This window comes from Phalacrocorax aristotelis, chromosome 6 (genome assembly GCF_949628215.1).
Source record: "Phalacrocorax aristotelis chromosome 6, bGulAri2.1, whole genome shotgun sequence".
Taxonomy (NCBI): domain Eukaryota; kingdom Metazoa; phylum Chordata; class Aves; order Suliformes; family Phalacrocoracidae; genus Phalacrocorax; species Phalacrocorax aristotelis.
Genome location: NC_134281.1, coordinates 2,219,809 through 2,246,221, shown reverse-complemented (window position 1 = coordinate 2,246,221; position 26,413 = coordinate 2,219,809). Strand labels below are relative to the sequence as shown.

At 44.1% G+C, this 26,413-nt stretch overlaps 1 long non-coding RNA gene across 4 annotated transcripts in view; it reads left to right on the top strand.

Annotated features, from left to right (window-relative positions):
• The first annotated feature begins 1,143 nt into the window (after positions 1–1,143).
• The window catches only part of LOC142058441 (uncharacterized), a 61,110-nt gene continuing 35,840 nt past the window's right edge, over positions 1,144–26,413 (top strand). For all 4 annotated transcript variants that reach the window (XR_012660989.1, XR_012660988.1, XR_012660987.1 and 1 more), the window contains exons 1-2: positions 1,144–1,228; positions 1,658–1,862. This is a non-coding gene — a long non-coding RNA (uncharacterized LOC142058441). The remainder of the gene's footprint in view (positions 1,229–1,657; positions 1,863–26,413) is intronic.

The following is a 26,413-nucleotide window of genomic DNA, read 5'->3' as shown; positions in this document are numbered from 1 at the left end:
AGGAAAAAGCATTTTGCAGAATCCTAAATGGAGAAGTATTGGGGAGGGGCAAGAAAAATGGCAAAAAGTAAGCGCCCTTTAGGCAAAGCAGATAATTGAGCTGCGAGGGATATGTGATTTTTTTTTTCCTTAGGTATCCAGGCAACTATTTGCTTTAGCTGTAATGACTGTTATAAATCACAGAAGGAACTTTCTAACCCCTACACATGCCTGGAACAGAGCTGTTGATCCTATCCAGCTAATAAAGCATATTTCTTGAAGCAACAACAGGTTACCTATCATTGTGTCGTTCACCCTGGTGACATGATTGCAGCTTAGGCAGGGCATCATTTAGGGCATCATCTTCGAGCGACTGTAGTCCTGTGTCTAGAAACAGCAAAGAGCTGAAGGGGCCGTATGACATCCTACAAACAAATTATGCCATCTAACCTGCGAATTCCTGAATGGCACACCGAGATTCGCGGCATGGCGAGCTGAGCTGGCTCTTCTCCCTCCCATTGCTTTGGTTTGGGCTACCATTCCTCCCGAGTGGGCGAGAGAGCCAGGGCCAGGGGACTGAGAGAGGGATGCAGGCATGCGAGACCTGAAGATGAAGATTCTGGGGAAAAAATATTCCACTTCTGAAGCTGTGTACTTTATATTATTATCTAGCCCTATCTTTTAGATCTGGTTTACTTTTTGGTCTACTGGATCGCTGTTTGGCTTTGAGGGAGCTATTACCTTTGACAGGGATATCTGAATTTAAGGATTTCAAAGTCTAGTATTTGGTGAAATACTCTGCCTGAATTTAAAGGCAACGACATGCGCTATGGCTATTTAAAAAATAAAAAAAAGCTGGTTTTTTTCTTTTATGTGTGAAAACTGAGCTACCTGTGGAAAGAAGAGCTCGTTCCACACTGCTATACGTGTTTCGTGCATATGCACGAAGAAGCAGTTTTGAAAAATACGCTGCTGTGCTTTTTGCTCCTGGAGGTAGAGAATATTAAAAATCCCATTTTTCCTACTGCTTCACTTCTACTGCTGTGTAAACACCGAGTGTTTGCTGTTCTGTCGGGATTAACTGATGTTTGTTCAATGTCAGAGAGGTGTTTTTAGAAAACAGATGGTTTTGGACTGTTTTTTTTCCCCCAGGAATTGGTGAAATAGAAGCTGATTTTGAATTGTTCTCTGTAGTTTTTACTATTACTCTAACGAAAAAACATCCCGACGCTGAGAGTCTGTGCAACAGGTACCCATTTACCTCGGTCCTCTCCAGCACACAACAGCTTCAGTTAAAAATCCTGCATGCTGCACTCTGCCTGTGGCGTACTCCAAAATGATAAGTACTCTGAAAAATTACACGTTATAAAACCTCAGACTCATCACCCAACTTTGGGGGTATTTTTGACCTTTTATTCTGGGCTTTGGCGGGCACAATAATATAACCTTACCCCACAGGGTGGTTGTGCAAATAAATGTAGTACTGGCAAATGAAACACTGAGAAAACGTTATGATCAGTGCCATAGAAAAAAGGTCCACAGGGAAATTACTAATTCAGAGCATGGAAAACTCCATAAGGAAAGCTCCGGAGCAGGTGCTAAGCCGTGAGGATGGAGCAGGACTTTTCATATCTGCTTATTCTGCTGCACTCAACTGTCCTCGATTTTCTCTATGCAGGTGAGCTGATTATCACAGACATAAATGGAAACAGGATTGTCCAGGTTGCAGCCAACGAGTAAAGAGGATATTTTGAATTTTACTGCCCCAAAGCTTAGTGTTGGGCTCACCGTAGAGCTCGGAGGAAAAGCTTTGGGGCTCTGTTGCTGCTCTGCATCCAGCTGCCCATCAAAGTCATTAGGTGCTTCTTGGGAGTTATCAAGAGGTGAGTAGACATGTGAGATGAGGAACGAAAGGGCCATTTATTAACACATTTTAGCAAAGTATTGAAAATACCCAGGATTTGTGGAAAAAGAAACTGCCCCAGCAGCCTAAGTCTCTTTTGCACGTGACCTCCAATGGCCTGGTAGGGGGGAAGCCAATATTTGCTATGTATTTTAATTATCAAGACGCATGGATGGTGAATGTCTGGGTTACCGTTGATGGGAAGAACCCACAAATCTCAGCCCAGACTTTTCATTTCCAGTACAAATAATAAAGACAGCAAGGAAGTAAAATGACAGGCTTCAGAAGAGAATGCGCCAAGTTTCCTCTGTTGTATGTTGGTTCAGTTCTGCCATCTGAAACGGCGCCTACTGCTGCAGAGAGGATTTGAGAAATGCTAAACATGTCAGTACTGGGGGGGCGGTTGGGGGGGGGAAGAGAAAGAAATCATTAACATAATGATAGCTATCACACCAGAGCGAGGAAAAGTGCAGAGAAGTGCATAACTGTTTTTCCAGCTTTCAGAAATGTCTTGCTGTTACAGATGAAAAAAAAGCTTCTTGGAGGCTGATGGGGTTTGGATTGTCCCTGAGGATTTGTTTGATGTATGATCTGACTGGGAGAAGTCAGGTAGAGAGAAATGCTTTAGATTTTGAACTCAGTGGACCATAGTCCAATCATTCAAGAGAAGTCCATCTGTAATGGGAGCTGGAAAGTTGCGGGAGCAGGACGTGGTGGGGTCTCTGTGGGTCCTGCAGGTTTTGCTTTCAAAACGTGGAGCATACCTGTGCTTCCCATCAGGCCACCTTTCCTTCTGTTACTGGAAGAGGTCCGTGGCCTGCAGGACACCCTCCTCGCCGACCCCTGTGACTTCACTTGCTGGCACACAGCCCTTTTCCCCGAGCGTGGTCGCCATCCCTGGCCACCGTTTCATGGCCAACCTATGGTGACACTGCACGAGTCCTGCCTGCGGCTGTGCCCACGCTGCGGGGGGTCGGCGAGCTCCTGCCAGAGGCAACAGGAGGCAGAAACCCCGCGTTAATCAATGCGTTGTAGCCGCAATATCAATATCAATTATCAGGACTGTAATGCAATATCCCTTTTATTTTTCCCTGCTTTTCCTGAAAGCTGTGCATGGGCCATGAAGATGTTCTGCCCTATTATAAGCTGAAAGATTGATTATGAAAATACAATGAGCTGAATGGGTAGCGTTTATCACCATACTTGGGCTGGTATTAGCATGGCCATGGAGGCTTGAGGGATGCCATGCTTTTACGTGAGGATGGCACCCCTTAGGGGGAAAGGTCCCCAGCACATCCCCATTCCCACCAGGACCAGTGGGAGGGGATGCAAACCCTGCAGCGACCTGTGGCGTCTCTCTTTCTGCAGGGGAAAGGCATCTCCGTAGCTCTTTGTGCTCAGGCAACGCATTAATTTAGCTTGGCATTGCCCTTAGACTTCTTCTGAACTTTTGTAAGAAAACGCCTTGAATCGGGGTTAATATGCGACAATTTTTATGTGTATGCAGGAGTGTTATCGCCCATAAACAATCAGGAAGCTAAGTGTTTATGTGATTAGCCGATCTGTGGATGCTGTCTGTCAGCGAAGTGCTGTTATTAGCTCTGGCACAGTTCAACACAGTTCTGATTTCAGTTGCAGGGACATTAATAATAGATTGTCATATCTGTTGAAATTACGAGGTCTTCAAGGCATGGATATATTTATGCTACATATATATCCTCATAGCATGGGAAACACGTCCTGACTGATATTTCAGGGACTGTTTAAGGGATATTGCTGAAAACCAGATTTAAGGAAAATATTTTCACAGGATTTTAGAGCAAGAAATCAAAGTTTTTAGACTTGCTTGTACATCTTTTTTTGAAGTGAGAGTGCTAGAAAAATGGTACAAAAGAGAACCAAAATGCTCCCTTCATTACGAAGAAAAGTATAATGTATTTTCAAATACAATAAGTGGAGTATATTCAGGTTATTCTGCCTTTCAGATCCAACGCGTGTTATACTGGGGTGTGACTATTTTAGCGTCCTATGTGATTGTGTTAAAGCTATTGAGACGTTTTGAGCATTTATATTTCTGTGATCAAATAAGAATACATTTTTAGCAGCTTTCTCTTGAGTACTGTGTTTAGACAGCAAATACTTCATTTTCTTTTAGTTCCCGGTCTTTTTAGTTGTGTTCCCTTGCAGTAGGTGGGGTGAATTCCACAGTGACGGTATGTGACGCAGCTGACGTCACTCTGCAAGAGAAGTGCGGATTGTGCTTCCTGGGGAAGCCAAGCTCTTAATTGCTGGCACTTCTTGCCAGTTGACATGAGCCGAGCAAGGCCATCGTGGGCAGGATGACCTCCTCAGACCCTTTCCAGACCTATTTTTCTATCTTTTTTTCCCAGCGCAGTCCTGTGCATGTTATTCTCTTTCATGATGCTATTCTTGATCCTCGGGGACCTTTTTTTTGGCTTTGACCCAAAAATAACGAAGAGCTAGGACACTGCCAGTGTAGAGGCAGCAAGGGTCCTCAACGGCTCGATGGCATGGTGCACATGACAGGCTGGCTGCATGATTTCTGCCTCAGAGCAGCTACTGAATGCGTTAGCCCCGAGCAGAGATGCTCCGAAGAACCCTCTTCTCCTGCACTTTAGCATGTCCCAGAAAACCTCCTGAGGCATGAATTATACTGTAAACATCTCTGACTCTGAAACATGTATATTAGCCCGTGGTTAGGTCTAATTCCAACACACTTCCCTCAGTCCCTCAGCAAGACTCAGTCTTTTCCTGCGTAATTCAAATATCTCCATTTATATTTTGCGCTTGGAAAATGCAAGCCCTTCTCACAGGCTGTGTCCCCTCTCCGTGCTCACATCACACGGAGCTGCTGCGGTTTCAGGGCCAGGAGCTCTAATGTGGCCACTGGAAGGGTGTCAGCAAGGCAGCCCTAACCCGGGGCAGGGAAAGAAAGGGTAAGTCTTGTAACAGACAGAAATAGCCAGTGAGAGAAAAGCTGTCGTAGAATAAATCCTAAAACCAACTCAGATTTGGACTGGAATGGATTAGCAGTAGGTAAGACAAATTTGTGGTGACACAGCTGAGATTTGCTTTGTTTGACGTGCTTTCACCCTGTCTTCTTGCTGTCCAGCTGCTGTAGGTGTTGCACGACGCCTGTGCTAAGCAGCAGGTTGCCTGCCTTGCGATCCTCCCGTGCTCTCCTGCAGTACATCCTTAGGAGCGTGGACCTCTGCACAAAGGTGACCTCTGTTATTAAATCTTTGTCCCTCTGTTTGGCTCAAGCACAACGTATTAGCTAGATGTAATTGTGTCCCTCCAGTTTAGACGTGAAATGGCAATGCTGCTATCAGACTGCTAAAATAATCTTTTTTATTTAAATTAAAGAAAAAAAACTCCTTTTCCCCAATAATTTTTTCCTTGGAGAAAACAATAATTATAAATCTATTCTGATAGTCAGCTAGGTTTATCTTACTTCTCTCCCATTTCAGTAGAGCAAGGGACTACAAAGCTCACAGAGACGCGCTTATTTGATCACAAATACGAAGATGGTGCCTGACAGTAATTAAATTTTTACTGTCAACTAATTCAATTTGTAAGCAAAATAGGGAGAAAGGCTTTATTGCAAATGGGAAGAGGCAGCTTCTTACACCTGACTTTACTCGTACTTGACTAACTACTTCATTAGAACATAGGCAAGTCTGGTGACAGATCGTTAATTTTCATGGATGTAATCTGGGAAGCCAAGTACTAGTAGAAGGCTGGTCTGCCAAAACCAGCATAAATGTATTAATGCTTATTAAAACTAAGCTGTAAGTCTCTTTTTGTGCTGCCTCTGTCACGTTATGGATTAATTGCTTAAATGTATTAAGACAGCAAATACAAAGAGAAGAGATTACTTTGTGTTGTATCAAAGAGTAGGAAAGGATGTGGGTTTTTACTTAAAGTCCGATCGTTCTGGAACAGGTAATGTCTCTTAGAAAGTGAGACCACTGATGGAGCTGGCTGTTACGTCTCGGCAAAAGCAGTTATATGTTGCATCATTTGGCCTTAATTATCAGGGTATGTTTATGCCCTTGCAATTCAAGCTCATTTCAGTAAAATGCTTTCTTTATATTAAAAAATACACAGCACTGGGTAGCGAAGTGGCAAGGGCTTTTTATTGTGTATGAAATCTGACAACCCTGCTAGAGGTAAGCTTCCTTTGCACAGCAGCTGCAGCTCAGCAGCCGGGCTGCGCGCACGAGCCTTGCGATGGCCGAGCGCCGCATCCCTCCTCCCGCAGCCCCTGCCTCCGGGACGTTGCAGGCGCCAGCGGGCCTCTGGCTTATTTCCTTTTAGATGGGTGGACTGTTTGGTGGATAAGGAACTGGCTGGCTTGTCGCATCCAGAGGTCAATGGCTCAATGTCCAGATGGAGACCAGTGACAAGGGGTGTCCCTCAGGGGTCTGTACTGGGGCCAGTGCTGTTTAGTATCTTCATCAGTGACACACAGTGGGATCGAGTGCCCCCTCAGCCAGTTTGTAGATGACACCAAGCTGAGCGGGGCAGCTGATGTGCCAGAAGGATGGGATGTCACCCAGAGAGACCTGGACAAGCTGGAGAGGTGGGCCTGGGAGAACCTTATGAGGCTCAACAAGGCCAAGTGCAAGGTCCTGCCCCTGGGTCAGGGCAGCCCCCGGTACCAGCACGGGCTGGGGGATGGAGGGACTGAGAGCAGCCCTGCAGAGGAGGACTCGGGGGTGCTGGGGGGTGAAAAGCTGGGCATGAGCCAACAATGTGCGCTCGCAGCCCAGAAGCCAGCCATGCCCTGGGCCGCATCCCCAGCAGCGCGGGCAGCAGGGCGAGGGAGGGGGTGCTGCCCCTCTGCTCTGGGGAGGCCCCCCTGCAGCGCTGCCTCCAGCTCTGGGCTCCTCAGCATGGGAAGGGCATGGGGCTGTTGGAGCGGGGCCAGAGGAAGCCACAAAAATGGTCAGAGGGCTCGAGCCCCTCTGCTGCGAGGCCGGGCTGGGGGAGCTGGGGTTGTTCAGCCTGGGGAAGGGAAGGCTGCGGGGAGACCTTATTGTGGCCTTCCAGTGCTTAAAGGGGACTATAGGAAGGATGGGGACAACCTCCTTAGCAAGGCCTGTTGTGACAGGACAAGGGGTGATGGTTTAAACTAAAGGAGGGGAGATTTAGGCTGGATATAAGGAAAAATTTTTTTGCTATGAGGGTGGTGAAACCCTGGCCCAGGTTGCCCGGAGAGGCTGTAGATGCCCCATCCCTACAGACATTCCAGGCCAGGCTGGACGGGGCTCTGAGCAACCTGGTCTCGTTGGGGATGTCCCTGCTCACTGCAGGGGGGTTGGGCTAGTGGCCTCTAGAGCTCCCTTCCAACCCAAACCATTCTGTGATTCTGTGACTGATGCTGACTCTAACTTCTGCTGGACACGTGGTACCTTACTGATATATTAGAAACAGAAACGTATTTAAGAATGTACATAACATTTATTTTCCTCAGCTACCAGACCATTAGCGCCCTTGTTTGTTTCTTTTATTGCAAAACTATTATTGCAAGCCGTGGAAATCTGTGCTTGCACAGCTGCTCAGTGCAACAGCTTTCTGCAGCGAATGGCATCCTTCCTCTTTTTACCTGTTGCTAACAACATTTTTATTTCAGTTTGTAACTATTTTTCCTTCGCCCTTACTTCTTGCATCTACAAGAATATGCTTTAATTGCCAGTAAATCCCACAGTCAGTAGCACTGGAAGTGTTATTTTCACAGAAGAAAACATTCTGTCCAAATATGTTGTAAAATTAGGGCAGATGCATTGTTATTTGAAATACAGAGACATGAAATTTGATGGTAGCACTTCAAGCTTCATTCTTTTCTTTCCAGGCTCGAATAAAAGTGGCATTAATGGAAAATGTTTCCAGAGGAGAAGTTTTGTTACTTCCTTCAGTGGGAGCAGTGTTAGAGCATAGTAACAGGAGGCACAGGAAGAAGAAAATAACGTTATTTCATGCTCTGTACATGCCAACTGATGAGACTGAATGAGGCTGTTTAATGTGAGGCACACAAAATATGGAGTATTTCCCAGTGCTTTTTGCATCTCTTTCAATAGTCTGTCAAATCACACACTTTGTATGTGCCTACGCTGGGTTGACCCTGGCTGGATGCCTGGTGCCCACCGAAGCCGCTCCATCACTCCCCTCCTCAGCAGGACAGGGGAGAGAAAATATAATGGAAAGCTCGTGGGTCGAGATAAGGGCAAGGAGAGATCACTCAGCAGTTACTGTCACAGGCAAAACAGGCTCAACTTGGGGAAATTAGTTTAATTTGTTACCAATCAAATCAGAGTAGGATAATGAGAAATAAAACCAAATTTTAAAGCCACCTTCCCCCACCCCTCCCTTCTTCTCAGGCTCAACTCCGCTCCCCATTTCTCCACCTCCTCCCCGCCAGCGGCGCAGGGGGGTGGGGAATGGAGCTTGGGGCCAGCTCATCACATGTTGTGTCTGCCGCTCCTTCCTCCTCAGGGCGAGGACTCCTCATACTCTTCCTCTGCTCCAGCGTGAGGTCCCTCCGACAGCAGACAGTCCTCCATGAACTTCTCCAAAGTGAGTCCTTCCCACAGGTCAAAATTCTTCACAAACTGCCCCAGCGTGGGTCCCTTCCATGGGGTGCAGCCCTTCAGGAACAGGCTGCTCCGGCGTGGGTCCCCCATGGGGTCACAAGTCGTGCCAGCAAACCTGCTCCAGCCTGGGCTCCTCTCTCCAGGGGTCCACAGCTCCTGCCAGGAGCCTGCTGCAGCATGGGCTTCCCACAGGGTCACAGCCTCCTTTGGGCATCCACCTGCTCCAGCGTGGGGTCCTTCCTGGGCTGCAGGTGGATATCTGCTCTCTGCTAACCTCCCTGGGCTGCAGAGGCACAGCCGGCCTCACCATGGTCTTCACCATGGGCTGCAGGGGAACCTCTGCTCCAGTCCCTGCAGCATCTCCTCCTCCTTCACTGACCTTGGTGCCTGCAGGCCTGTTCCTCTCACATATTCTCACTCCCCTCTTCCACTGCAGTTGTGCCAGGTTCCCCCTCCTTCTTAAATGTGTTCTCCCAGAGGCGCTGCCACCATGGCTGATGTGCTCGGCCTTGGCCAGCGGTGGGTCCATCTTGGAGACGGCCGGCGTTGGCTCTGTTGGCCATCAGGGAAGGTTCTGGCCGCTTCTCACAGAAGCCACCCCCATAGCCCCCCACTACCAAAACCTGGCCACGCAAACCCAATACAGCACCTTGCCACATACTCAAACATACAAATCCTAAAAGGCTTACAGTTTTTTGAAGTTCTTTGTTTTAGACGTACAGTATGAAGACCAGGACAGGAAAATGCAAATCACTGGGGATTCAGCGGGGTGAGGGGTTGCATCATTTCAGAAGTCATGCAAAACATAAATTCATGTAGAAGCTAATAGGCTTCGAGGGCTCTTGGCAATGTAAGCATGGTTTAAGCACTTTACAAGATTGGTCTCAGAATTGTTATAAGATTATATATGATATAAGCAAATTTTCTCCCCCTGCCAAAGACTAAAAATGAAGACTGGCGGTAGTAAATATAATTATGTTTACTGTTCTGCAGCTTCACAAAAGAATTTGTTGATTTCCAGAGTGGTTAAATTGATTTTATACCTTTCTGAGCACACAAAATAGCAATTAGTCAATGCTGTATATTGGATTTTTGACAGGTATAAAATTATAGTGCCAATTATTTTATGGAAGTCGATGAACAACAGCCATTTCAAACAGCAGAGGTTTTTGAACATTCTTTAAGACAGCGCTGACAGTAGAAATATGCCAGTTCACTAAACGTTTTGAAGGTATGACTATAGTTTCCAATAAAACTGAATCAAAATGTTTGTTATGTGCCTATGCTACGTGCCTGGTACAGTTTTTATTACAATGGTGGCCACTTCTTTACTGACACATACTAACATTTCTTAAATCTTAACCATTTAAGAGTAATGTAGTAGCAACTGAAGTCTCTTTGGTCTTCCCACGCTCCTGAGGCATAATAGAAAGAGTACTGAGCTTCCTGCTTATAAGAAATAAATTTGTATCACCTGACCACAGAAAATCTCTGCCCATTTGTAGCACTTCTTTGGTCTTTCAGGTAGCTGAAACACAACATTTTACTCCGAGGCAAGTGAAACTTCACACCTCGGAAGAGGTTGGTGACTGCATAAAGGTTTGGTCTAATTTTTATTTCATTTGAATTATTTCATCTATCTACTTGACAAATGAGAAAATGACAAGTTCAGCAAGTTCTGCAACTTGGCCTTGCCACTTGCTTGACTTGGGTTATTGGTGAAAGATGGGTTATTAGGTATACTCCATTATTTGAGAGAAAATAGCATTTTTAAAACAGAAATGCATTATATAGGAAGCTTCTGAACTCACACACCTCTCAATATAACAGTTACCTCAATTACAGTAATTTTGTAAATTACATATTTCAGAGATTGCCTTCAAAGTTTGCTGCTCTGAAAGCAGGATTTTAAAGGAACACTGTGTTCTTCATTGGTGCTATTCTTGTTCTAATAAAAGCATGCAAATAATAGAAACTTGTTATAAACATGATTCCCATATAATTTGGAAGCCTGGCTGAAGTGAATTGCTTTATTACTCATGGGGAAGCGATATACAATTGATCATGATGAGTACGGCAGGAGACGGTTTCAGAAAAAGCACTGGAGAAAGCTCCCGAGACCCTGCTGCTGCGACGTTGGCCAAGTAATCGTCAATGAAAATTCCTGGCACTGAGGTAACGCCAAAGTGGGAGGGAAAATCCTACCATCACCTTTGTCTTACTTAGAGGAGGAAAAATGTAGGCGCTATTCTAGTATTCTTTAAAGACTCTATTGCTCAGGACCTTTATTTGTGTGACCTGAATTACTCCACATGTGTGCGCCGGCAGCCAGCCTTCCCCCACCTCCTTGTGACGCCGGCGTTATGGCTCGCACAGGTAGGTGTCTTCAGCGGAAGGTGGACCTTGCTCTCACATGAAGCGCAGGCTGGTGTCATCGTCTGTTTAGTGGTCTGGGGCGGGACGGTGCCTGCTCTTGCCCTTTTCCCTCCCCAGCCAAATGCCGAAAGCACGTGTATTCAGGTTGTCTGGGAAAATGGGACCCAGCGGAGGAAAGAGGGACTTGAGAAGGCTCCATCGCTCCCTGTACGCAGGGCACCCTCAGCTGCAGGGAGGGGTGCTGGGTCCTGAGCGACACCAGCTCAGCTGAGAAGTGGCAGAGAGAGAGAGAAGGGAGTCAGCCAGCCCTGCTCGTATTCCCTGGGATACCGCTCACCCCTGGTGATTCCTTTTTGGCTTAATAGCAAAGATTAAACTCGTACCACCCCAAACTATATTTCTTTCTTTTTTAAAGGATTTCCCCTCCTGCTCCGAATATCCTGTTGGCTATTATCGGTGTTAGAGATAATCAGATTGATGCAGTACCAATGTCTCTAACTGAAAGATCTTATAAAACTAATATTAGAAAATCACAAATCATACAAATGCATCATTAGTTATGCAGTCCTCAATAATCCATGTTTTTTCCACTCTTAGTGTAAAATACATTTGCTATTACTCTTTCTAATTTAACTTTAAACATTTTAAGTAAGGACGTTATTATCTCCTCCCTGACTCTGAACACACCTCTATTATTCTCATATTTTTCCAGGTACATGGCTTCCAAAGCCTCCTTTTCTAGCACTTAAGACATCACAGAATCCCAGACTGGCAGGGGTTGGAAGGGCCCTCTGGAGCTCACCCCGTCCCACCCCCTGCGTGAGCAGGCACCCCCAGAGCAGGGGCACAGGGCCGCGTCCAGGCGGGGGGTGAATGTCTCCAGGGAAGGGACCCCACAGCCTCTCTGGGCAGCCTGTGCCACTGCTCCATCACGCTCAAATCACTGTTTATCCTTTGCAAAACTTCCTTCTTTTCTACTCATTCCCAGGAACACTTGGCCGCGTTTCTTGGATTTCTGTTTCTGCAGCCCTGCTATGGAGCAGCACCTCCTGGCAGAGGCTCCAGGTGATACCCTACGGGTCCTGTGGCACAAGGCTCACAGGCAAAATAGGCTGAGGGGCAGCGGTTGCTGAGGTTAGCATTCCCTTGGCTTGATGCAATGGTGGTACTTCCTCATGCTTAGCTCTTTTTATTGCAATGCCACCCGAAATGGAAAGGCTTCATGTTGCCAGCAAAAGTCTACGAGCCTGCTCAAGCAAACCGCGATCCATCTGTACATCTGCTTCAGGATACATATTTTCGTTACCCGTGTATACACCAGTTTTAATTTGAAAGCAGGTCTTCCCTTCCTAACACAGATTTAATTAAAGAGCAATTCTATTTCTTGGCTTTGTGACACAGGGATTAAAGGTTGGAGAAATGATTTGGGAAGTATCTGTGGAAAAAATACGGAACATCGCTCTTTTATTAATCACTTCTCTCCTAAGGTGAAGCTCGGTTTTACCAGCGTAACTGTTAAAAAGTAGAGAATTTCATTGCCTTTGAAAGTTTCAGATTTTGTTATTGAAGCTTTGATTGATCAGGATTGAGCTACCCAACTAATAGCATAATTTCTTTTTTTTGCAAACAAATGAGGACGTTAGAGGCATGATTTATCATTACTCCTGAGAGTTTTCCTAGTCGGTATTTCTAAGCACATCGCTTGATATTTATAAACTTCCTTAGGTTATAATCAATGCATGCGTGAGGCTGAGGGAGACGAGATGTATGATTTCTTATTCTTAACTGTCATAGTAAGGGTTTATTAAGGCAAACTTTTCCTGGGATGGCATTACGAGACAGAAATATTGAGAAACAGCAGGCATCCCACAGGGCAGGGCTTGGTAATCAAGATTGCATTAACGCTAATGGCAGCGGCTGCACAGCTTATTTCCTGTGAGGTAGAAGCGATTTTAACCAACGGCTTTTGTGACGGAGGAGGAAACTGGGAAAATTTCGGCCATTTCAGGCTCGTGCACGACCTCTGGTATGTCACACGGGGAACAAGTCCGTCTGGAAAGACGAGCACTGCCAGTGACAGCTTCAGGGTTATCAAAGTCAGCAGATGCGTGACCAGCTCTTCGGGGTTGCTCTGGCAAGCACGGGGGTGCTATCCCGTATGAGCCCCGATGCGCACAATTCTGCACTCGTTTTGATTGATTTGTATCCCTTTGGGTGCTAGGGAATATTTTTTTCCTTCCCCTCCAGGCTGTTTTTCAAGTTTGGCAAGGTCATTTTGAATTCTGCTCTTGTCTTCCCACGTTGTTGTCACTCTGAGCTTGCTGCCATCGGGAGGTTTAATCAGCGTACTCTCTAGTCCGTCACCCAAATCATTAGTGAAAATTTTGAGTTGTGCTGGAAACTGGGCAAACCCCTGTGGGCTTCCCTTGATACACGTGTGTGGTTTGACAGTGAGCCGTCCGTAATTGCTCTTCAAGTTTCCCAGTGGGTTATGCAAGCAGTTCAGCATCCTGAAGACACAGGTTTCTACCACTGGCCCGTGACAACATCATATGGGACAGGGTCAAAAATCCTTGCCTTACCTAAGGCTGCACTATCCACTGATCCTGTTATCTTCCTGCAGAAGGAAACTAGATGGGCTTGATGTGATTTGCTGTGGACAAAACTATGTCAGGTGTTGTGCATCTCCTTGTTTTTGCTCACTAGCTGATTGTTCCCAGCTGTTTCCAGGGGTGGAGGTAGAGCTGGCTAATATGTAGCTTCCTGCCTCTTGCTCCCATTTTCCTTTCTGAATCAGGACCCTGTTTGCCTTTTCCCTGTCACCGAGGTCCTTCACCAGTCTTCGAGAGTTTCCAAAGGTAATTGCGAAGGGCTCTGAGATTGCACCGCCAGTTACCCAAGTACCAGAGAGGAATTTTACCTGCTCCAATCTGAATGACAATATTTAATTTAGCTACCCATTAAATTTTCCTTTTTTATAGCTTGAGGTCTAACCGATTTTGTCACCCTGTTAGCAACTCTATGGTTGTAGCTCATTCTTTAGTGAAGAGGAAGCAAAGAGGTGCTAAACTTTTCTTCTTCCTTGATGTTGTTATATATATATATATATACATACCAGGGGTTTAATAATTCGGTAAAAATTTGTTAAGCTGGAATTTGGTCTGAAAATGCAGGTGCATCCTGAATTAAAGCTTTATTAGTGACTCTAAGGGAAAATTAAAATCCTTCACCCAGCTATTGCCTTTTTGGTTATGGGGGAAGTTTGTGCTTGTGTCAAGAAAAGGCAATGTCTTTTTATTCCTCTTGCCTTTATGCTGCTTAAATTAGGAGTTGTATTTAGTACTTCACTGAGTCTGAGTTTCCTTGAAATCTGTCATTATTATTCCTTTTCTTTCTTGAGAACTGGAAGTTTTGGGACGATAACTTTGCGCTTTTGGACTAGAGCGGGTGGATCGGCACCACTGCCTGAACGAGGAAACGAGGTTGTAACAATTTCTGGCGGCTTTTAAGCTGTGTTAAATTTGAACCGAGCTGTAGGCTCCCAGCTGAGGAGCCTGGAGATACGGCTCCTCAGCCTGCCCCGCCAGGAGAGATGGGGTGCCCCTTCCCCAGGCAGCTGTCCCACCGAGCACCCGCCCACCCTTGGTGGGGTGTCTGCGGGAGGCTCGCTGTCGTGGCACTGGGCTGCTGAGCGCGGGCTTTTAGGCCAAATATTAACCCAGGAAAAGATGTGTGTAAAATACCTGAAAAATAAATCAATATGAAGGGGGTCATAATTTTAAAATAAATGACATTCTGACTTCTGCTGTCATCTGGCTGCTTCATTGAGGAGGCGATGCTTGATCCATTATAAGCTCTAACAGCTATTGTTTTTCAGATCAACTTTTGGTTTTAATGAAGCAGAATTAATGACTCCGAATTAGTTATCAGGCTAAAAAGAAGAAAGGGTGGGAAAGTATCCAGCTGATTTGATGGGTCAGGCAAAAGGTCTCACAGATTAGCAGCACATTTAACTCTAACGAGATATGATGAGTCAAATTTCTCTGTGTAATGCTGTCAGCTGGAGTGGAATTATACCAGCATGCACTTGGCAGAGTAAGTTGGCTAAAACTATGCAGTCTTAAGTTCTTTTAGAAGCATAATAGGATATAAAACCCAGGTGCAGAAACAGATTTTTCTGAATTAAAAATGAACCTGATCAGTCTGGGAGATCTTAACACATCTGGCTTTGAAATAGCTTGGTGCTGCAGCTGAGCTCGGTGAGTGCAAACAGTCTCTGATTCCTTTTCATTTGTGGTACTTGAGGCAGTAATGAAGGAATTTAGGTTGTGATATAAGGTGCTTTGTTAACTTGAGCAATTTTCAAGTGCAGCCATCAGGGACTGTGTGGCTCCTGAGTGATATCTTATTACTTAATTGTTTTCCTACATTAACTGCAAAGAAGATAGTCACTTAAATTTGTTTTTACTATGTCTTTTTTGCCAGAATAAAAGAAAATATTGCTAGGGAACCACTGAACAGTTTTCTGTACTGCTCAGAATACTTATTTGTTCAGTGTGTGCATATAACAGCCCGTGGCAATACCTATCCTTGGTTCCAGCAGCCATCGAAGGAAAGGGTCAAACAGATACATGTTCCCTACGTACTCTGGCAAAACCGCTTTGAAACCCGCTGGCTCGGACCGCGAGCGGCTCTCCGAGGTAACGCATGCTCGGGGTGCGTGTTTCGCCTGTCAGGGCTTGGTCCTGCAGAGGTGTGCGAGCAGCATCTCTGCCGCTCCTCCCTCCCAGCCACGCACGCTTCGCACCCTGCTCTCCCCAGCTGCCAGCTTTACCCGGGTCACCGGCATCCTTCAAACTCTTCTGTTATATAGTTTGTTTAGAAGGTATTCCCTTTTGGGAAACACTATTGCCGAAGAAGCTTTTTTTCACTTAAGTGGCCAGGAATTGATTAAATGTCGTAGTTATCCTCTGTAGGGTGTCCAGGGTGCCGGGCTCTGTCGGTCAAAGAAAGTGTTAGGGCTGATGTTAAGAGAGATGTGACGGGGCGGGGGGGGTCGCTGCCCCCACATTCCTGCGGAGGAGAGCCCCGAGTGCTCGCCCTGCTCCCTCTGGAGTGGGGAGAGGCCCAGGAGGGTGATAGATGATGTGGTCGTGTAGGTTTTTCTGGATGTCATCAGAACTGTCTCGTACCTGCCGCGTCAGTAGGGATTTCTTTCCTTTTATTTTCTGTGTCCCAGCAAATAACTGTAAAGAGCCTGTTCTTATTTTCCTAACAAAAGCGATTTGTGGCACTTCCTGGTAGTTAAATATCATAAATAAAGAATTTTTTGTAACTTTTGGAAGGCAATGACAGTGTGCAATGGCTAGACAAACCACTTCAATTTAATTAAGAAACAATTCAGTGAAGAAGAAATCCTTGACACTTATTTTTAGTGTTTGTTTCCCTACAATATGAATTTAAATGTAAATTGTGCTTTGGAGAAGAATGCTTCCATCAAAGGCTGAAAGCACGTGTTGTATGCTTAGTATTTACATAGGGATTATCTTAGACTTGGGTTTATTGTTATTGCCTATGGGCAAAATTCCACCTTAACGCTTAGAGTACTGGCAGTAATACCGTTGTATGTATATATTTTCTGCCCTACATACAGTTGATAGAATTGTGTGATTATAAGAAATTTTACTATTGTTTTCTGTGGTAGATTGCAATCAGTATGCTTAGGTTTGATTTTTGGATATAAAATCTGTAGTCTGAGAATAAGTATGCTAAGAAATAAGTTACAGGCTGAGCCATTACTGGCAGAATTTAAGTGCTGATATCGCAAATATTTGCATGCCAAAAGATTAATGCTCTCTTTGGGAGCATTAATTTGGGAGCAGATTAAACTGGGTTTTATCTCAGGTGATGAGCTGTATTCATGACTGGTTTTATCATTTCAGAGCAGATCGGCTGGGCTGTGTTCAGCTTGGCCCTTCAAAAGACTCAAAAGTGTGTGAGTTTTCTTGAGACACCTGCTGCTTACAGTTATTTCTCTCTCGGGTGCTTTTTAGATACTAGTAACAGCCCTAAACCTGCTCCAGATTCAAGCTGTAGATCACGGTAATACCCAAGTAATTTGTGTTTTGATGAATGTTACTATTGCTGGCAGGAGATGCTTTGAATAATACCGGAAGCATGTGATGTTAGCTGGAGATGGAAGAGCTGTCAAATAAAATGACATTGACAGCTATTTCCAGAATCTAACAAGATTTTTTAAGTTGTTCAAGCTTTTGAATGAATTTCAGACAAGCTGTTTGCGTAAGACTTGTATCTCTTCAAATGCAGGTGTCTCATAAGCCTGGCTGAGCATGGATGTGCTGGGTAGGTGTCTTCTAGCGCGTTTGTGGTAGCTCTGAGCAAATGTTAAAGATCATAAATGCTCCCTTAGAATTACATTTTGAAATAACCTTTTAAAGGAATGAAGATTTGAAGGTTTAGTAGTTCATATTTCATGTTTCTTATGTGACTGAGAGTGGCGTACAGGCAGTGTCATACCAGGAGGATGATGGTTCCCTCTGCCATGAACCAGAGTGGTACCTGAGCCCTGCAGCCCAGAGCCAGGCCTCGGCAGGGCTGAGAATTTATTAAAAAAAAAAAAAATTATATGGTAACTGTATTCTTCTCTGCTTTATTTAACTAAGCATGTCATTGTATTTTAACAATTTCAAGTCTCTCTGCAGCTGGTAAATTGAATTCAGTTCACCAGTCCGGTAAGATTTATGTAGGGTGGCTCCGGTGCAGTGTTAAGACGCTTTCATTCCTGTCCCAGGGCGATTTAGGGCTTTCACCTCCCAGTGCCAGGTGGGCACAGCTGTGTTGGCTGAAGAGATTCCAGTCTCTGTAGTGGAGGGGAGCAGCAGGGTGGTGTGGGAGCCTTTTGCAGCGGGTTGAGCTGCAGCGGTGATTATCGCGGTTACGGCTGCGTGGGAGGCGCTCGCTCATCGCCGGTGGTCACCTACGGATCCCGCTCTACCTGCAGTGAATGCTGTCAGCTCGGATGGAGCAGGGCTCAGACTGAACTTGGCTTCCTGGCTTTCTTTGGGCTATTTGTCTCCATGAAATCTATTTTTGAAAAGGAGATGATATCTACACCTTTAAGAATCACAGGGGCTGGAAAAACTTGGTCACACACAAAATGAGTTTAAAACACTCTGCTTTCTGTGCTTCCAGGTTCCTGTCCCCAGTTATACTGGAATATCCTGACCAGGGGGATGTTCTATGGAGTCACAGAAATTTTTTAGATAATGAGCTTGTTCTTCATGTTTTCTTCCTTTTTTTTAGCAGTGCTTTTAGCTTAGTTTGTACTTGCATGTTCCGCTTACCGACCCAGTGGCTATTTAACAAAGGCATACATGGAGCTCAATCGCTGGCTGGTTTACAATTGTTTTATGACTTAGGAATTACCCGACGCTGTCCTGCAAACGGGCATTTATCCCATCTTATTTTTAATGTGTATTTGTTGTGCCTCGCATTGATGTATAAAGGTTTTTCTTTTACTCCAGAAACTTTAGATCTTGGTGTTCGGCGATGTCTTTCTTGAGCCTTGTTATTTTACTCTGTTAATATTTTTAAAGGATGTGCTCTACATCCAGAAAATGCATTCAGAGGTGGAGGGCACTCGTGTGAAACAGCCCTGCATCTTAGGTGTCAAAGATAGATAAAATATATATCAGTTACAAGAAGCATTAGATCTGCCGCTGTGTTAATGCTGGTTACGTATCACTCAGATAAGGGGAAGACTTGCTTCTTGATTTATGTTCACTGACAAGGAAATGTCCAGGATGATTAATTGCAGCCCTAAATGATAGTGCCCTCATTCGTACCTCCCTGGCCTGAATGATTGAAAATAATAAATATATATATGTATTGCTGTGGAATTTGCCATTAGCTGTTAAAATATTTGTGCACTTGACATGCTGTGAAGGGATTTAGTTGAGGCGTATTCTTGTAATCAGTACCTTGCACCTTTTTAACAGCAGTTTGTAGCAAGGGAAGTAGTAGACGATTCTGGAACTGATTAGAAGGTTATGTGTAATAGGAAAATATTTTCAGAGAAATTGCGGAAGAAATGTCATAACAATTTGAGTCCTTAAACCATCACTTTCTGCAAGCATTTTAAGGAATTTGCCTTTATATTTTGTCATTTATTTTTGAAAATGATGGCTTTTGAAGTCTAAAAATTACCTTGAGAAACTGTATTTGTAAAGGATCAAACCCAGGCACCTACTTGGATAAAGTCACATAGCTGTCTTGTCAAGGGGAGACCACAGTTATCGGAGCGTTCAGAAATACCTCTTACTTGCATAAACACAATCAGACACCCATATTTACCCCTCATTTGAGTGGCTTTTATTAGATTCATTTGTTTCAATTAATTTTTATGCGAGAAGACACCGCATCAAGAAGGAGCAGGATTGTGTTCGGAACAGACTTATGTAATTTGTAGGAATACTCAGTGGCTGTTTATAGCTGGAAAAAATGCAAAGAAACCCCTCAGTCACATTTGTCTTGATTTTTCTAGGTCCTACAGGTTATCCTGAGTAGTTCTCATCCACAACGGGTGAAGACGGCAGCTTAAGAAAATTTGCAATTTGCACGTAAACTTGCCTTTACCTTGCCAGTCAGTGATGTTGGGGTCTGCCACGGACCTGTCAGATGATACATCTGTCACTCAATTGCTCCACGGCTACAAAGGTTAAGTTGAACTTTTTATTCTGGCAAGGAAAAATATTGAAAAGCTGAACGATGGAGTGAAGAGTAGAGATCCCATCAAAGCATCGGAGCTCTTCGCACTGCTCCGGAGGCACGTACAGAGAGAGGGATGCGAAATCGATCCTGTAGTTATCTGAACTTAGAGAGTGACGTTTGCTGCTTTAACAATGCTGGGGTTTAGAAACCTTTAGTTTGGATCCCTTAACACTGCCTTTGGGCTGGCTCGCTTCAAATTCCTTTAACACATTTGCGTAGCGAAGCCCTGCATTGAACATCCAACAGGAGTGGCTATTCTTAACTGCAATCAAACAAACAAAAATAATCTTGCAAGTCCGTAGCCCTGAGTTTTCAAGCTGGTACTGTAGAGTCAAACTTTGAAAGGTGTTTGCTAAATGGAAATGCCATTTTCTGTTTTCAGACTGAAATCACTGGCCTTTTACTCTCTGCTTCATTCTCCCAGAACCTGTGGTTCTTGTTCAGGTCTTCATTAAATGCTTTCATTTAAAGGCAATGCTTTCTTTTGTAGTTTGTATTTCAATTACAATAATTTTGTGAAGTTTATGGCTAGCTTTACTTTTGACTGTAACTTCTCTGTGCCTCAGTAACCCATGTGTAAAATGGAGATAATACTGCTGCCTTACCTTGTCAGTTTAATTAATGTTGTGAGGCATTCAGATAGTGACAAACAGCAGAGAAAAGCCCAAAGGAAATGAAAAATTCTTTATTCAGAGCAATGTTTGGACAGTAGGCAGGAGATAAGGCCTCAGACACACATTGAAAAATGAGGCAAACCCAAAATATTAAATACATGCTCATTAAGTAAAAAGGATTCATCCCATGTGCAGAGGGAGGCAGAAGCACATGGGAAACTGTTGATGTAATTAAAGATTGCAGAGGCAATGCCATGGCATGCACTTCTGGAATCTTTGGTACCTTAAACTAGGTATTTCTGCTGTTTGTTCTATAAACAGTACATGTATTAAAATGAGTTTAAAATATAAGCACTTTAATTAAAAACATTGACCACTTTAACTTCAATTTTATAAAAATATTACCCTGTGAAAATCAGTATATTTTCTTATTAGTTCAGAGTAACTCCTGATAGGAAAATGTGATGGATTACAGGGCCAGATATCCTATGAGGAAAAAATATGTAGTTTCTTCTGGATTTAACCTTTAAAGAAAAAAGAAATGTAGACAGGCATTAAAGTTGTTTTTTTTGGTTGGATTTTTTTGATGAATACAAGAAGATTCCCCTGACGTGCCTGAAAAGCTACATGCTTCAGGATGAATTAGTTTTGCCATGCATACAATTTTGTGTCAGTGGCATCAGGGAAATGATATTCTGTGCTCTAGGGCTTCCAGAAAGATTTTGGCAGTCGGGAGGTGATGGGATGAGCGGCTACTACATATATTAATTCATTACTTTTATTGGCTGCTACAGCATCTACAAGCAGGTAACAACTTAATTTAGATTTTATTGTAAGAAATCTCATATATTGGTTTGAGTCTGAGGGGAGGCTTGAGGTGAAGCTCATTTAAGAAAACTTAACTAGTGTGTATTTGAGTACCTTTGTGCTTTAGAGGAAATAATAAGAAAAAATCTTAAATATTTACTACTGCCCTGCCCCAGCACTCTTTTGGGTCAGGTTTCAGGACTGTTCTCTGCATAGGAAGCCTGCAGCTGTTTACCCATTAGGCTGTGTTAACTCAAACCAACTGCACGCGTTGTGAGAGCAGGGAGTTCGTTAATGGGTGATTTCCTAAGCAATAAGCTGGAGTGAATCGGATTAGAAAGCTCCCAACTTGTAGTCAAGATAATAGTGATATTGGTATGTAATCCAAAGGCGGCCAAAATGTCAGTCTAGTGAAATCTGCACCCTTTCAAGAGACCACAAAATTCAGTTGTTTCTTATGGAAGAATTTTGAATAGTAATAGACAGGGCTCAGAGGCCATAACTGTTTGTCCTTGGAGAGCTGCTGTGGCGCTTGCCTTTCCTTAAGCGGCTCCTAAGCTGGGAAGCTGAGGCACGAAGGTACCGCCATTGCTTGGATGTGTCTGCTCTCAGCAAAAGAATTTGTTATCTTTTTCCCCACCTCCCCTTCTACTAGAAAGGTTTTCATACATGTTTGAGTTTCCTTACTGAGACACGCTGGTGCCCTTTATCATGTTATACCGTCCACTGAGGAAGGTGCTGATGTTTCTTTTAGGATTCATAAAGACCATACTCATGCTTTGCAGAGTTTCTGCCAGCTGGATGCCTGACCCCCTTTGAGACCGGCCCTGCTGATCACAGCAGGATAATGTTCCCTTCACTGTGGAGCTGGGAAACGTGGGGTGAATTAAAATACTACCCAGGTACTTTTTTTCAGTGTTTACATAAAATAACAGCTTCATCATATACAGCATGTAGGTTCCTGCTGCCTTGCCGGCGTTGTCCAACACAGTGTCATTTTGTTTGTCCAAAATAATTTCTGACGTTTGTGATCTACTGCTTTCTCTTCGGCTTCTGCAGGAGCTGCATGCTAAGAGCAGATTTGCCTGGGCATGTGTGTAATGCTGAGCTGGTCAAGATGCCAGGGCTTGGAGCTGCTCCTCCTGCTGTGTGAGAATAGTTAACAAATAACTATTTGGGGGGAAAAAGCAGCGAGATTAGGTAAAGCTCATACGGGGTCCATATGAGGGTAAAATTGAACTTCTAAAGTCACGTAACCTATCCATGACGTGTAAGATTCGTGACATGCTCCTGATTGCAGTGAAGTCAAACACCCCAGCGACAGACTGCAGGTCGTCCTCCTCCTCCTCCCAAAGAGCAGGGCAGGTTCGGTCTCTGCGTGTTCGGGACTAGCGATACACAGAACGGCTGCTGTCCTCCATCTGCCTGGTGAAGGCCACTGATGTACGTGTGCATGGCGCTCCTCCTTGCGACCTTAACGTTATTGAGATGAATTGCAATTCAATTTGCATCTTCCCCAAAATGATTTTTAGTTTTCTTTGAATGACAAGCAATTATGGATTTATTATTTTTTTCACGGCCTGCATCAAGAGATAAAACGTCTCTGAAAGTCTTTCAGGTACGCAGTCAAACTCTGCTCATAATTGAGGGTTAAAGTCATAAGTATAAAGTCTAATTGTGAGTGAAGAATGAAACAACATTCTGTTAAACATCTAGAGGGATTGTTGAATTATGCATCTTTAAATAGTATGTGATACTTTCAAGAACTTTGAAAAGAAATAATATGGGATAAACTGTAAACTATCAGAAATTGAATGAATCTTTTTGGCGTGATTTACACTTGTCTTATTCCCAGAAAACAGAAAATGCTTATACTTGTGTACTTATAAATAAATTTGAATAGAGTACCTTACTGCAAACTTCCTGTGTTCTGAGTCAGTTAAATCTTTCTCAGTTGTTTAAAAACCAATTGAACTTTTCTTTGCATGTGAAGGCATCTCTTTGTCATCGCCTGTGAAGGATTGTGACTTTCCTGAAATGTCCAGATGCTTTGTACGTGCCCATGAATCTTCTTGTATTTCTCGAGCGGCACTTTCTGGGAGGCTTCTCGGTGCTCCTGCCTGGCGTAATCTTTTATTCTGAGTGCAGGCGGGTTTGACATTGTACGTGGTGCAATGTAAAGCGATCTGACATCCTCTATGATCCCTAGGATTTGGTGGTGGAGGGTCCTGTGGCAATAATATAAGCCTTTTCTGACAGTAACAAATGCCTGTGAACCCTCCATCATTCTTGCCACTTCTCTCATTTGCATCAGGGGACATGAAAAGTGATAAATGCTGAGAGCAAAAACATGCGGTAGCAATGTGGTATTGCTGTCGCAGGAGGAGGAGGAAAGCTCTGTGTAGAGAAAGGATCTGAAATGTTAAGCAGCAAGTCCATATAAATATATACCTGTTCAAAACATGCCATCATAAAGTCATTGCCACAGATGGCAGGGAGAATAATTTAAATACGGTATATATGAATATGAGTATGCTAACTTACGTATTTTCTAAAGTAATAAATTCATACAGCACTTGTAGTCTCACTGCCTTTCTGTATTTGAAAGCAGATCAAAAAAACCTAATATTCTAGCCTCTGGACTGATTTAGTAGAGAAAATGTATTGAAATGATGAGAAAAATCACTTAGGAGGGACTAATGTAGTAGTTAATTGTGGTTCCATCCTGTGTGGTGTGAAATGTCTTTGGCAAACTGTGGATGTTTTTCCTGTGTATTGAACAAATATTCTTCATCTCTTTAGATCTTGTGATCAGTAAGATCGGCTATTGAAATGTGATTTGTGAATATGGACTAAGTCTAAGGCAGTGGACGCATTCTCCCTGGGTAAAATATGACCCCTAGGAAACACTTATGCATCCTTCTGCGTATGATCGTAATGGAGAGAACTGGTTTCCTGGATTACTGTAGTGATCTCCTACAGCCTGTTCTTCTCTTGGTCGCCTAGTGTTGGCATCACTGTTCCTGCCAATCCATGCACTGAGAAATGAGCCTGACAAGTTGGCATGCCAGCCCCTCGAGACAGGGACGGACCTGCTCAGCCGGCTGCTCCGGCGCCAGTGATGCTCTGCTCAGAGCTGCTCAGTCACTGAAATGAGTCATTTTACAGAAGTTACCTGTCTGTGACCAACCTCAGTAGACAGATATGAACTGAAGGCAGTTTATCTGGTTTAAATACTCATTACGTTCAGCCTTGCGGTCTGCTTTTACCCCGCGCGGGTGAGGCCGTGGTGTTTTCCAGCATCCACCGGCCTGATGCTGAGACCTTGCTGTGGCTGTGTGAGGATGCTGGTGAAAACGTGTGAGGTTAAGCCATGTGAGGTGAACTCCTGACTCAAGAGCTGAACACATCTCTGCCTCTGGAAGTGCCTGGGCAAATCACTTAATTGCTTCTCAATGAATTCGTCTGTGAAAAGAGAGTAATAGTAGTCTTACAGGGATGTTGAGAGCTATAGCTAACTGTTATCTGTGAGATGGCAGCACGTCAAGGTTCTTGGCTGAATAACTCTCTCCAAATACAGAGTATTATTAAGCAAGATCTAGCAATGAGTCTGAGAGCAGCAGATACATTAACTGTGCATTTCATCACAGCTGCATGGCTCTGAATGCATTAACTGCCTCAGTCCTTCCCTGAACCAGCCCATCAGCAAGCGGGCTTCCTGTTCTGGTGGCCCTTTTGAGTGGCCACCAAGGGGAATTGTCTTGGAGTAAGGGTTTATGTCAGGGCTGGCGCAAGTCAAGCCCTGCTTCTTTGAACTGTCTGTTTTTCTTTATTGGCTTGCTGTAGGTTTTAAAAGATTGTCTGAAAAAATAAAAATAGAGAAGGAAATGAAGTGGTTGTGTGCTATGGGGAGGGTGCAGTTTGTGTAGATACCTGGAAATCACAGTAAATTGCTTTTCATGGCTATAGTGGAAAATAAATTTAAAGAGGGATGGGAGAAGGTGTTCTGCTTAATTTTGACTCACTAGAATATTGCAGATTGCAAGTTAGGAAATGAATTTAAACGTCTCTAATTCATAATTCTTTTGGGCTTTCCATATCCTTCAGGAAAGCATCATCTGTTGCTCTGCATCTGTAGTACTAGATGGGGGAGAGCGATGTTTTGTTCCCAGCTGTGTGTTAGTCTTTCCCTGTGAACTGGTCAGAGCATTTAAGGTGAAATGTAGCAAACTGCACACTTAAATCTTAATCTTCCCGTCCTTTTTTTCTTCTGACTCTGTGAAATGGATGCTGCTATTTTCTTTATTTGTACATTTAAGTTGGAAACACTTTGAAATACTTTTTTTTCCCTTGTAATACGGATACATAGATACCTATTAAGTCTCCAACAATGGATCTTTGATTTCAATTGTGGCACTCTTAGTGCTACTGCAGTACAGATGACAATAACACTACATGTGGATATATACTCCCTATTACTAGTTGGAAGCTGATTACAGAGGCTACACGGCCCCACATGCCGTGAGGTTCCGACTTGTGCAGGGTCTGTCACCCTGTGGTTTTTGAAACATCGGGAAAATAGAGGAATGAATTCCTGCACATGTAGGACAATGGATAAATCTTCCCAAAGGTATTCTGATGTATACAGTCAGCTTACTAGATATGTTTTCAGTCTCACTGCCACAGTGCAAAAAGCCATGTTTGTAGCATGCAGCGGATTTCTGACTCGTGTGTGAACCCACGTTGTAAGTCTGGAGGAAGAACATGGGGCTCAGCTGGTACCCGTATTCTGCGCTTGGGAGGTATTGGTGGAGTAACCCAAGAATTCTGACTTTTGATAGTTAGAACTGTTATGACTGAAACTTGTTGCTCTGGGGGAGTCAGAAAGACTTCAAGACAAGAAGCACCTGAACAAATTTACAGTGATGACATTTGACCTTAGAAGAAGCAGATGTACAGAACCATAAAGATAAGGAACTGCAGAGCAAACACTAAACCAGAACAGACCGTCCCGCAAGGACAGGATATACGCGATCTCAGAACTGGGTTTGCATGAAAGCAAGGGTTAGCTAGCGGACACAGTGAGGAAGAGTATATCCTTCATCCAGAGACCTCTGATGACCACCCAGAGACACCAACAGGCATAGGCATGTGCAAAGGACATTTGCACATGATAATGAGTTCTTGGAAAATAATGAATATGCATATATTTTCTCAGAAAACCAATGAATATGTATGTAGAGCTTGTATAAGTTACGCAGCTAGCCCTGTGTGGGCACGCACGTGAGGAGGGGCGATCCCCTGTGCGCCCAGCGCTGCAATAAAGA